Source organism: Gorilla gorilla, chromosome 8 (genome assembly GCF_029281585.2).
Source record: "Gorilla gorilla gorilla isolate KB3781 chromosome 8, NHGRI_mGorGor1-v2.1_pri, whole genome shotgun sequence".
Classification (NCBI taxonomy): Eukaryota; Metazoa; Chordata; class Mammalia; order Primates; family Hominidae; genus Gorilla; species Gorilla gorilla.
Window position 1 is genome coordinate 26,536,057 of NC_073232.2, and position 14,144 is coordinate 26,550,200.

Genomic DNA, 14,144 nt, shown 5'->3' on the forward strand with positions numbered 1-14,144 from the left:
TCCAGGACCTCAGTCTTTTTCTCTTAAGGCCTTCCAGTGATTGGATGAGTCCCATGCACATTATAGAGGATAATCTGCTTTACTCAAAGTGGACCGATTTAAATGTGAATCATATCTGAAAACACAGCTCCACAGCAACATCTAGACTGGTGTTTGATGAAACATCTGGGTACCACAGCTTAACCAAGTTGACACAAAAATTAACCATCGCAATAACCAAACAGAGCTTGGAGTAAAGGTGTGAAGGTAGGGTAGATATGGGTCCCTGGAGGTGGGAACGCCTCTCCCTCTGAGCTGGAGACAGCAAGCCTAGAAAGTCTCAGTGAGCAGAGGAAAGTGGCCTCTTCAAACTTGACTGGAGGCTAAGATTCAGCCAGGATTGGCATAGAGACCCTATTTCCAGTTTTCCTTGGAGCACGGCAGAGTGCCCCAAAGCCAGGTGTCCAGCTCCCCAATCTTCATCTCCTGGTGTTTTGATGAAGGTGTTGAGGACGGTTAGTGGCCAGTTGCTCCCAGCAGGCACAGATTCCAGAGAAGGCACAGTCCTGTTCTTTCTACCTGAGACACAGCCCTTGGATTTAGTGGAAGAGGATTAAGCCCTAGCCTTGGGAGATTGCAAACTCTCCTAGGAGGCACAAGGCAGCAGAGATCCATCCCAGTGGAGGATGAAAGCTCCCCAAGAGGGTCCCAGAGGACTCACACTCACCCCAGAGAAGACACACAGGTCAGGGAGAAAAGGTTAGATTCTGAATGGAAAAAAAAAATGGAGACTGAGACCTTCTCAAAGGAGTCCCCTACACTGTCTTTGTTTTTGTTTTTTTTGAGATGGAGTCTCGCTCTGTCACCCAGGCTGGAGTGCAGTGGCACAATCTCTGCTCACTGCAACCTCCACCTCCCAGGCTCAAGTGATTCTCCTGCCTCAGCCTCCCGAGTAGCTGGGACTACAGGCATGTGCCACCACACCTGGCTAATTTTTGTATTTTTAGTAGAGACAGAGTTTCACCATATTGGCCAGGCTGGTCTCAAACTCCTGAAACTATGCTCCGCCCACCTTGGCCTCCCAAAGTGCTGGGATTACAGGCATAAGCCACTGTGCCCGGCCAAGGAGTCAGCAACACTTTAACCATATCACATAACATGGTGTAAAAGGTCTTGGTATTGGTTTATTTCTTAGGAGAAAAGTAGAATGGAAGAGAAGAGAATTATTGAGCATTGACTGTCTACCAGTTGCTATGTTAAGCACTGTACGTGTATTATTTCAATGCAATCTTTAATTCTACCCTGTTAGGTAAGTAGGATTATTAATCCAGCTTATGAATAAATTAAGCTTAAATAATTTAGCCAAGGTCACAGAACAGGTAAGTGGAGGGGCTCGAACTCAGATGCAGAATATCTCATTACAAAGTTTATGTTTCTGATGTGGTACCAGGCAAGTCCCAAAACTGGGGCTTAGCCTGGGAGGATTCTTGGCTTTGCCCAGGAAAAAAATTCAAGGATGAGCCAGCGATGTTAGACAGCAACTTTTCTTGAAGCGGCAGTGTACAGGAACAGCAGAGGGACCGCTCTTTGCGGAACAGGACTACCCCCCAGGCAGTGTGCCCAGAGTAGCAGCTCAAAGGTAGTTCTGCAGTCCTATTTATACTCACTTTTAATTACATTCAAATTAAGGGGCAGCTTATTTAGAAATTTCTGGGAAAAGGGTGGTAACAGGCTGGGTGCTGTGGCTCACACCTGTAATCCCAGCAGTGTGGGAGGCCGAGGTGGCTGGATCACCTTAGGTCAGGAGGTCGAGACCAGCCTGACCAATATGGTGAAACCCCGTCTCTACTAAATATACAACAATTAGCCAGGCATAGTGGTGTGCACTGTAGTCCCAACTACTTGGGAAGCTGAGACAGGAGAATGCTTGAACCCAGGAGGTGGAGGTTGCAGTGAGCCAAGGTCGCACCACTGCCCTCCAGACTCAGAGACAAAGCAAGACTCCGTCTTAAAAAAAAAAAAAAGGCAATTTCTGGGTCCTCAGGTCGTTGCCATAGAAAGGGGTAACTTTCAGGTGTTGCCATGACAATGGTAAACTGACATGGCCCACTGGTGGGTGTGTCTTATGGAAAGCTGCTTCCCCCTCCACTCTATTTTAGCTAATCCTCAATTTGGTCCGGTGTCTGAGTCCTACCTCCTACCTCACTTCTAAGCCCTATCTTAAGCTTCTTTCCAGTAAAAGGAAGATGAGGCTTGTGGTGTTATGTTGTACATTGGTTTTCGTCCCTGGTTACTGATTCATAACGCCCACAGCCCTTGTTGCAAGTCTTTTGTTATGAAGTTGGATGTGTTAGGCCTCAGGCGCGGACCTCCAGAAACAGAATCTCTCTTCTGCCCCCTTTTCACCCACCCAAGACAGGACTCTAAGAGTCCCCTGCCCTTCTGACTGTGGGTCTTAAGACCCTCCCATGAGAAGGTCCCACCCAATACCCTGGGGGAAGGAACACTGATGGCATGAAACTTTCATAAAAACCCAAGAGGACAAGGTTCAGGGAATTTCTGGATAGCTAAACGTGTGGAGGTTCCTGGAGAATGGTGGGCCCAGAGAGGGCGTGGAAGCTCTGCACCCCTTGCCCCGTATTTCACCCTAGGCATCTCTTCATCTGCATCATTCACAGCAGCCTTTAGGATACATCAGTAAATGCTAGTGTTTCCCTGAATTCTGTGAGCCGCTCCAGCACATCAGCTGAGTTGAAACAGATCACGGGAACCCCAACTTGAAGCCGGTCGGTCAGAAGTTCTGGAGGCCCAGACCTGCAACTAGAGTGTGTGTTTGGGGGAGGGGTAGTGTGGGGGACTGAGCCCTCAACTCATGGGATCTGACGCTATCTCCAGGTAGATAGTGTCAGAACTGGATTAAAGGATGCCCAGATGATGTCTACTGCTTGGTATGTGGAGGGAAAAAAACATTCGGTCACAGAAATCTTCTTCTGTGTTGAAGATTGTTGTGGTGTGAGGGTGGAGGAAAAGCACGGTGAGAGAGAGTTTTCCCTACACGAGGACTTCCCAGGAGACTGCACATGGAGGGAAGGATCCTGTGCAGAATTCTGGGGAGGAGGGTAGGCTGGATCAACAACAAAAGCAGCAGAGAGACTGAGAAGGGAAAAAGAAGAGATTGATAAAGGAGGGGATTTTTAGTGCCTGCCGCAAAAGGAAAATCTGGGGAAGTGAGAGGTAGCTAAGTAGAATGTTTAGGAATTCTTCTGTGTGCGATGCTGAATGAAACTACTAAAAAGGAAACTTACAAGAAAAACCTATGTTATTCTCAAGACTTTTGGAGTCAGACCGCAGCTACCATTGCCTTTCTGTTCCTTCTTCCTTTTTATGAAATACAGGCCTAGGTCACCTGGGGCCACAATGAGGGTTTCTTTCATTTTGTTTCAGATTTTCTAAGATTTTGTTTTCCTCTTCTCAGTGTTTTTCAAACAAATCCCTTCCTTTCCACCATGACTCGAATCTTCTTTATCTTACAACTGCATGTTACAAAGACTTAATTTGCTTCTCTCATGGTTGTCCTGAACATGATCACCATATTAATATCAAATGTTGGCTGCGCACAGTGGCACATGCCTGTACACCAAGCGCTTTGGGCGGCCGAGGCAGGTGACTTGCTTGAGCCCAGGAGTTCAAACCAGCCTGGGCAACATGGCAAAACCCCATCCTATGAAAACATTCAAAAATTAGCCGGGTGTGGTGGTGTGTGCCTGTAGTCCCAGGCACCTGGGAGGCTAAGATGGGAGGATCGCTTGACCACAGGAGGTGGAGGCTACAGTGCGTCATGATTGTGCCACCACTGCACTCCAGCCTGTGCAACAGAGTGAAATTCTATCTCTAAATATATGTGTGTGTGTATAATATATATAAATATGTATATATGCATACATGTGTGTAATATATACTTGTAAAAATATATGTGTGTATATATGTGTAAACATATATACACATATATACACACATATATTTTGTAGATACATATATAGTTTTATATATGTATATAGGTATATATAATGTAATATCTGCATTTAATTCTCTCTCTCAAAAATTCTCAATAGCCTCGTTTAAATTCTTCAGCCTAGATCCAAGACTCTTTAGAATTGAAACCTGTAAATTATTCAACAGTGTCTGCCAAGACTGTGGGGACAGATCTGCAGATCAGCTAACATCCTCTCTAACCCCATCGCCCTCTTCCCATTCCCCACCCTACAACTCACAAGACAGTCCCACCACCACACTCCTGCTCATACCATTTCAATCTGGAATTTCATCCCATTGCAATCCTATGCTTTTTTTCAGGACAAAAATCAAATGAAATGTTTTCTTAACTTTTTTTAGCCCATAATTAGCATGTTGTTCTCCAGATGATTATCTATTTCACACACTTGTGTCAGTAAATAGAGTATAATTGGCTGCAAGCTCAATAAGAAGAGGCAGTTGATACATGTAACAAAATAAAAAGTGAGTTAGTAGCTACTCTTGCACCCCTCAGTTATAAAATAGTGCAGGGATCTCGGTGAAGAATGACGTTATTACATTTCCCAAGCGGCATTTCAGTGGGGGTCTGGTTCTTGGTATGAGATGTCTGTCCTTGTCCTTAGATATGTTGATGGTCTTTACTAACAAGAGCTATAAGATGAATGGGATAGAAAAAGAAGAGGGCTTATTTTGGTAGAATGCAGTCCTCGCCTTTGCAAAGCCAAGGGCACAACCCTCAAAAGAGTTGAATTTATGGTTATATGGGCCAGGTGCTATGGCTCATACCTGTAATCCCAGCACTTGAAGAGACTGAGGTGGGAGGACTGCACGAAGTCAGGAGTTCAAGACCAGCCTGGGCAACGTGACAAGACTATAGCTCTACAAAAAATAATTTTTAATATTAAAAAAATTATAGTTATGTGGGTAACAGGATGAATTGGCATCTCACTCACTGGGCCACATAAGTACTGCTAGAGTAGGGAAAAAAGCCTGGTATGGCCAGGCAGGGAAGACATAAAGACGGAGAACCCACCATACCTACCATCACCACCACCACGTCCTCCACCTCTCCCTCCATCTCTGTCTCACGTTGGCTTCCCCAAAGTTATAGATACAGGGCTAAGAGGAGTAAATAATGAAAGTGGGGATTGCATGTTTCCTGGCAATACTTTCGTTAAAGGACAGAGAAGAATGCGCATCAGAGAAATTCAGTCTAATGCTATCAGCTGCAGGCTGGTTGGAAATACAGGCAAATCTCCAATGACGTGACCAACAACTAGGGGATACAGGGAAGGAAGATTGAGCTCTTCAACCGCGTGAGTTCCAAACTGAGTCTGCAGGCAGCTAATGAGATCAGTGGGTTTGGCCAACAGAGAAGACAGAAACCTTACCACCACCAAAGTAGGGTTTCTTATATAAGGGGACGACAAAAAGGGGAGAGCCAGCCAGCTCTCTATTGGCAGTGACATAAGGAGGTGACTTTTATCCTTGTGATGGTTATACTGAGTGTCAACTTGATTGGATTGAAGGATATAAAGTATTGATCCTGGGTGTGTCTGTGAGGGTTGTTGCCAAAAGAGATTAACATTTGAGTCAGTGGGCTGGGAAACGCAGACCCATCCTTAATCTGGTAGGCACCATCTAATCAGTTGCCAGTGAATATTAAACAGGAAGAAAAACGTGAAAAGGAGAGAGACTGGCTAGGCCTCCCAGCCTACATCTTTCTCCTGTGCTGGATGCTTGCTGCCTTTGAACATCAGACTCCAGGTTCTTCAGTTTTGAGACTCAGACTAGCTCTCCTTACTCCTCAGCTTGCAGACAGCCTATTGTGGGATCTTGTGATCATGTAAGTTAATACTTAATAAACTCCCATATAATATATGACATGATATATATCACATCATATATGATATGATATATATCACATCATATATGATATATGATGTATATCACATATCATATATGATGTATGATGTATATCACATATCATATATGATATATGATGTATATCACATATATATCATATATATGATATATGATGTATATCACATATATATCATATATATGATATATGATGTATATCATATATATCATATATATGATATATTATATATTATATAATATATATTATATTATATTATATATTATATTAAATATATTAAATATATATTTATTAAATATATTAAATATATATTAAATATATATATTTATTAAATATATTAAATATATATTAAATATATATATTTAAAAATATATATTAAATATATATGTATATTTATGTTTATATTAAATAATATATTTAATAATATATATGATATATATTTAATAATATATAATATAATATATTTAATATACATGGATCCTCTAGAGGGACAGAACTGATTATCTATGTTATAGATTATATATGGTAATATATATAATAGATAATAGATATTATATATTATCAGTTCTGTCCCTCTGGAGAATCTATATATGATATATATATATATATCAGTTCTGTCCCTCTAGAGAATCTATATATATGATATATATATATATCAGTTCTGTCACTCTAGAGAATATATATATTATGATATATATAAAAATATATTCATCAGTTATATATATTATATATATTCTGTCCCTCTAGGAACGACAAATACAGTCCCCCTCTTTGTCTCCTCTCCACATCAATACCACAATACTACAGTGAGACATTCCCAAATCCTCCATCCTGGAATCCTAGTGTCTCAAAAACAGAGGTATAGCGGCCACATTACAGAAATGAACAGTCTCATCCTATGAATCACTGGTAAGAACATATGTGGAATATTGTTCTTAGTCCTGCGCATCAGATGTTAAGACATTTTTAAAAACTGAAGTGTGTAAAAAAATTGTGTAAAGTATAAATTAGATACAATAGTGTCTCAAAATAATTTCCTAAAGAATATTTAAAGAAACCAACCAGGCACAGTGGCTCATGCCTATAATCTCAGCACTTTGGGAGGCTGAGGTGGGCAGATCGCTTTAACCTAAGAGTTTAAGACCAGCCTGGGCAACATGGTGAAACCCCATCTCTACAAAATATACAAAAAATACAAAAATTAACTAGATATGATGGCATACAACTGTAGTCCCAGCTACTAGGGAGGCTGAGGTGGGAGGATTGCTTGAGCCCAGGAGTTCAAGGCTGCAGTGAGCCATGACTCCACCACTGCACTCCAGCCTGGACAACAGAGCAAGACCTGTCTCCAAAAATATATATATATGTATATATTTAGGCTGGGAGCCGTGGCTCACGCCTGTAATCTCAACACTTTGGGAGGCCAAAGTGGGTGGATCACCTGAGGTCGGGAGTTCGAGACCAGCCTGGCCAACATGGTAAAACTCTGTCTCTACTGTAAATACAAAATATTAGCAGGACGTAGTGGTGTGTGTCTGTAATCCCAGCTGCTCAGGAGACTGAGGCAGGAGAATTGCTTGAACCTGGGAGATGGAAGTTGCACTGAGCTGAGATTGCACCACTGCACTCCAGCTTGGGCAACAGAGCAAGGCTCTGTCTAAAAACAAACAAACAAACAAAAAAGAATATTTAAAGAAACTGACTGTCTTTAACCTGAAGGAATAGGTAAATGTCTTTAGACATTTGAAGAGATGCCATGTGGAAAAATTAGACTTATTCTCTATGGTTTTAGAAAGCAGACAAGGAGTAAATGTGTGAAAGTTACAGGGATGCAAATTTTGTCTTAATAGTGGGAATGGATGAACTTTCAAAAAAGTAAGGATGGCCTGCCCCAAAATGGATGGTACCATCACTTGACATATTTGTGCAGGGGCTGTATATTAATCCACTAGGGCTGTTGTTGAGGAAAGCTCAGCACTGGAGCGAAACTGAAGCAAATGATCTTCAAGTTCCACCTCCCATTCCACTTCTAAGATTTATGTTTAATGATTTCTTATGTCGCCCAATTTTTAACTCTGTTTCTGTTTGTTAATTCTTATTTATGTAAATCTTGTTCTCTCATTTGATATAAATCATCTGCCAGGAAAACGGTCTGTATATATGGTGCATAATGACAGGCATACCTAAGATGATCATTACATAATTAGGTCCCTAGGATTATTATCTTGTGATCAGAAAAAACTTTTAAGAACATCTGGTCTTAGCCTGGCCAACATAGAGAAACCCCGTCTCTACTAAAAACACAAAAATTAGCTGGGCATAGTAGCACACACCTGTAATCCTAGCTATTCAGAGGCTGAGGCAGGACAATCTCTTGAACCCAGGAGGTGGAAGTTGCAGTGAGCTGAGATTGAACCACTGTACTCCAGCCTGGGTGACAGAGCAAGACTCCGTATAAAAAAAAAAAAAAAAAAAAAAAAAAAGAACATCTAGTCCCCTCTTCTGATATTTAAACTTCCTCTACATTATTTCTCCCAAATGATCCTCCTCTTTCCCCCGCTACTTGAATACCTTCATTGATGGTGAACTCACTAACTTGCAGGAGCTCCATAACATTTTTAGGACAACTTGACCACAAATTTCACTGTCTCAGTGATCTGTTACTGAGTAACAAACCACACCTAGAATTAATGTCTTAAAATAACGTGATTTTTATCTGTGGATTGGCTAGGTGGTCCCCCACTGGTTTTGCCTGGGCTCAATTAGGTGGCTGCTTTCAACTGATGGATGGTCTGAGCTGGAAGATCCAAGATGGCCTCACGTGCCTGACTGACAGATGTCACTGGCTATTGCCTAGAGCTCTTTGTTTCTCTCTCATGTGACCTCTCGTCCTCCTCCACACTAGCCTGACTTCATTATATATCTTAGGACAGAATTCTAAAAAAAATGAAGGCAGAAACTCAACAGCCTCTTGAGACCTAAGCTCCAGGTTGCGTACACATCACTTCCACCATATTCTTTCAGTTAAACCACAAGGGTGATCCAGATGCACAGGGATGAAGAAAAAGACCCCACTTCTGAAAGGAAGGGACGGGAAACCCACACATATGTGTGAGGACATACATAATAGGAGGGGTGAAATGTGACCCTGTTACACAGTCTAAAGTATTTAAAGAAGGCTGGGCATGGTGGCTCACGCCTGTAATCCCAGCACTTTGGGAGGCCGAGGTGGGTAGATCACCTAAGGTCAAGTGTTCAAGACCAGCCTGGCCAACATGGTAAAACCCCGTCTCTATTAATAATACAAAAATTAGCCGGGTGTGGTGGCGGGTGCCTGCAATCCCAGCTACTCGGGAGGCTGAGTCAGGAGAATCACTTGAACCCAGGAGGCAGAGGTTTTAGTGAGCTGAGATCACACCACTGCACTCCAGCCTGGAGGGGACAGAGCAAGATTCTGTCTCAAAATAAATAAATAAAACGAAGTAAAATAAACAAATAAAATAAAGTATTCAAAGAAATTATACAGAAGTCTTCCTGCTTCTAACTCTTCCTGTGGGTCCTTGAACCTCTGTCTTGGTCTGTTTCCTATTGCTTATAACAGAATACCTGAAACTGTGTAATTTATAAAGAAAAGGAATTATCTTTTACAGTTATGGAGGCTAAGAATCCAACATCAAGGAGCCACATCTGGCAAAGTCTTTTTTTAATTGAGATAAAATATACACCTATAATTTACCATCCTTACTATTTCTAAGTGAACAGTTCAGTGGTAAGAAATACGTTGATGGCTGTTGTGATACCTCAGTTCTTGCCTTCTTAGTTTAAAAGAATTTAAACAAGAGACTGGGCTCAGTGGCTCGTGTCTGTAATCCCAGCACTTTGGGAGGCCGAGGTGGGCAGATCACTAGTCAGGAGTTTGAGACCAGCCTGGCCAATATGGTGACACCCCCTCTCTACTAAAATTACAAAAATTAGCTCGGTGTGGTGGTGCGTGCCTGCAGTCCCAGGTACTCGGGAGGCTGAGGCAGAATTGCTTGAACCCGGGAGGTGGAGGTTTCAGTCAGCCAAGATCGCGTCACTGCATTCCAGCCTGGGTGGCAGAGCGAGATTCCGTCTCAGAAAAAAAAAAAAAAAAAAAAAAGAATTTAAACAAGAGACATACAGTGTAGGGGATGCAGCATAGAGTAATTTATTGCAAAGGAAAAAGAATATTTTGAAAGTTAGGTACAGAATAGACAGTACATCCTCAGGGAGAGAGGATTCAGGGCAAGCTGCTCATAAGGATGAGACAGCAAAGACCGTTACTAGGGAAAGGGAGTCTTACATGATTATTCATGAGGGAGTGGGAAGAGGCGTTGCTAGTAAGCATGTTCTGGGTGGTCTTCTGGGTGCACAGGTACAGTAGCTGTACATGCTTCTTCATACGTCATATGTCTCATTAGCATCTTAAATCTCCACCCTGGGGTGTGTTTTTTACTATTATAATGATCAAAGTGTGAGTTTGAGGACAGGTAAAATCAAAATGTGTGCACTCTCGAGGAGAAAGTCCCTACTGAAGATAACTTTGCTTGAATGAGCTCAACTACAATGCAAATGCTGAGGCTTATTGTGTTGACTGTACAGTCACCACGGTTGCTACGTCCCAAGAACGTGGTCATGTCCTTGACTACCCATCTTGCCTCAAATACATTTTTTGTTTTTAGATGGAGTCTCGCTCTGTCGCCCAGGCTGGAATCAAGTGGCATTATCTCAGCTCACTGCAACCTCCGCCTTCCCGGCTCAAGCAATTATCCTGCCTCAGCTTCTCCAGTAGCTGAGATTACAGGCACGCACCACCATGCCTGGCTAATTTTTGTATTTTTAGGTGAGACGGGGTTTCACCGTGTTGGCCAGGCTATTCTCGAACTCCTGACCTCAAGTAATCTGCCTGCCTCGGCCTCCCAAAGTGCTGGGATTACAGGCATGAGCCACCGCACCCAGCCATGCCTCAGAAACATTTATATCCTTATTTTTCCCTTCATCCCCTTTCCCTACTCCTTCCTGGCCTCTGGTAACCACAAGTCTGCTCCCTATCTTCATGAGTTCCACTGTTTTTAGCTCCCACACATGAGTGAGAACATGAGCATCTGCTTTTCTGTGCCTGGCTTATTTCACTTAACATAATGGCCTCCAGTTCCATCCATGTTGCTGCAAATGACAAGATTTCATTCTTATTTATGAAATAAAATTCCATAATGATACTCCATTGTGTATATATACTACATTTTCTTTTTTTACTTTTGTCTTTTTTTTTTTTTTTTTTTTGAGATGGAGTCTCACTCTGTCTCCCAGGCTGGAATGCAGTGGCACGATCTCTGCTCACTGCAACCTCTGCCTCCTTGGTTCAAGAATTCTCATGCCTCAGCCTCCCAAGTAGCTAGGATTCCAGGTGCCTGCCACCAACCCCCCACTAATTTTTGTATTTTTGGTAGAGACGGGGTTTCACCGTGTTGGCCAGGCTGGTCTTGAACTCTTGACCTCAAGTGATCTGCCCACCTCCAGCCTCCCAAAGTGCTGGGATTATAGGCGTGAGCCACCATGCTGGCCTGTGTATGTGTATATATACTACATTTTTTTCATCCGTTCATCTGTCAATAAGAGGCTTCTTTCTGGTGGGGACTCCACAGAGTCCCAATGGGGCACAGGGTATCACATGGCCAGGGGACTGAGCACACCAACGTGCTAGCTCAGGTCTTTCTTCCTCTTTTTGTAAAGCCACCAGCTCCCCTCCCATGATAATCCATTAATCCGTTAATCTATGATGGAGTAATCCCTTCATGAGGGCCCAGCCCTCATGATTCAAACACCTCTTAAAGGGCCTACCTCTCAATGATACCACCTTGGGAATTAAATTTCAACCTGAGGCCAGGCACGGTGGCTCATGCCTGTAATCCCAGCACTTTGGGAGGCCTAGGCAGGTGGATCGCCTGAGATCAGGAGTTTGAGACTAGCCTGGCCAACATGGTGAAACCCTGTCTCTACTAAAAACACAAAAATTGGCTGGGCACAGTAGCACGCATTTGTAGTCCCAGCTACTCGGGAGGCTGAGGCAGGAGAATCGCTTAAACCCGGGAAGTGGAGATTGCAGTGAGCCAAGATGGTGCCACTGCACTCTAGCCTGGGTGACACAGAGAGACTCCATCTCAAAAAAAAAAAAGAATAAATTTCAACGTGAGTTTTGGAGAAGACAAATGTTCAATATTCAAACCACAGCAACCTTTAAGAACCACACTAAATAAAGCAAATCCTTTTTTCAAATAACAGCTTTTCCACTCTTTGAAGAAAGTTGAAATAGGAATGCCAAGTCCTTTCTACCTTTGTTCTTTTCACCATTCCCCAACTTGACTTATTGCCTTTACTGCAGAATTACAGAATAAATGCCAACTCATACTTACTGATTCATAAATTCTGCAGCATGGGCCCCTGCAGTCTGTTTCAACAAGCCCTCTGGGTGATTCTCATACATGTGAAAGCATGAGAACCACTGGTCTGGTTCTCTTTGCTTGATCATCTCTCCATGGTCTTTAAAACTGTGATTTTTGTCATTCATCTGCTTGCTCTAATTGTTGCAGCAGAAGCTATGACCTGCTGCTACTTACTGACTCCTGTATAGAAGCAAAAGTTTTCTGTACTTGTTCTTAATTGTTAGCATGGTATAAATGCAATGTCGCTATTTGATAGCAAATATTATCTCCCTTTTTTATGACACCAACTTTTTTTAAGGAAACTTGATTGTCAACCATGTGGTTTGGGTGACATAAATTCCATCTCTAGCCTCAGAAATGGACCCTGATTCGCACAACCAAATTATTTCATGCACTCGTCCACAGTAATTGGTTCAAGAGCAGATACACAAACTCACTGAATCCTGTGGTGGTCGAGGGTTTCTGAAGATAGTTGTTTTCCCCACTTCCACTGGTTTTAGTGGAGGAAGGACATGTTTGAAATTGGACTTCTTTTAACTAAACCGAGGAGCCTGAAACCATCACTGGTCACTTTTTTAAGGCCTGAAAACATAGCCCACCCTGCAGTAGACCAGAGAGGTGGGATGCATGTGACATTATTCGAGCACTGAAGCAAGCGACTCCTGAACCCCACTCTACCTATGGAAATTTCATGTGCAAGAAGAGCGACCATCCGGTCACTGTAGTAGAGATGGGGTTTCACCATGTTGGCCAGGCCGGTCTCGAACTCCTGACCTCATGATCCGCCCCCCTCGGCCACCCAAAGTGCTGGAATTACAGGCATGAGCCACCGTACCTAGCCTTAATTTGCATAATGTCTTTAAAATGCAAGAACAAATGTTTGTGATGTCCGTAGAAGTAGTAGAGGTGGTACCACTTGTAAAATTAAAGGTTAAGGATGACAGTTCTAATTTTTATTCTGTTCATCCATGCGACTTAAACTTTATTCACATTTGTAACCTTAGATGTTAAATGGAAATAATGTTCACGACCTATTGTATTTGGTCACAATGAAGCAAAAACTACGTATTATAAATCACAAGATGAAAACAAATTACTATCTGCAATTGGCCAGGCTACATTTCCTATCCTGACACCTGAGGTTCGTAACATTACCTTGGAGGAGCCTTTTGGTACCTTTAAAAATTGGCAATATAACTCAAAAGTGTGAAGTTGCAAAACTCATTATTTTAAGAGCATGATCCTAAGATAGTAGCACAAAGTAAACCCTTACCTTTCCTTTTCTGTGACACAGCTGTCATCTGGGCTTTGACCGTGGCTGTTAATTTAGTCTATGACTACTTAAATTCCAGCTGAGCCAAAGAAACTGTAGTTCATTAAAGTCCATTTCTCAGTTCAAACAACTGCCAACCACACAAGCTGTCCCTGCAATTAAGAAAATGTAAAGTGATCCCCCACAGAGAGGAATGAAGTCAAGTCAGAAGCTAGGCCAGCAAATCATTTTCGTCTTACGGCTTCCCAGAAAAGCTTTGGCAGGGGACATGACCAGACCATGAACTATGATAAATAGATGAAGGCTTGTTTGTGTCATGCCTCTATATATTCAGCACCCGAAAGAACATTTTTCCTTGGACTGTACTAGGTTCTGGATTCCGTCCAGATTTCATATACTGCCAATATTTCTGCGGCAAGCAAGTTTTATATGATAAAGAAACCCGAAGAGTTTTAGGAAGGGTCACAACATTGGGAATATCAAGTCGACACCGCTTTACTTCTGAATTTCCTTC

At 42.4% G+C, this 14,144-nt stretch overlaps 1 long non-coding RNA gene across 1 annotated transcript in view; it reads left to right on the plus strand.

Annotated features, from left to right (window-relative positions):
- Nucleotides 1-6,706, plus strand: part of LOC129524890 (uncharacterized) — an 82,225-nt gene extending 75,519 nt beyond the window's left edge. The window contains exon 3 of the long non-coding RNA XR_010135159.1: nt 6,641-6,706. This is a non-coding gene — a long non-coding RNA (uncharacterized lncRNA). The remainder of the gene's footprint in view (nt 1-6,640) is intronic.
- The last annotated feature ends 7,438 nt before the right edge of the window (nt 6,707-14,144 follow it).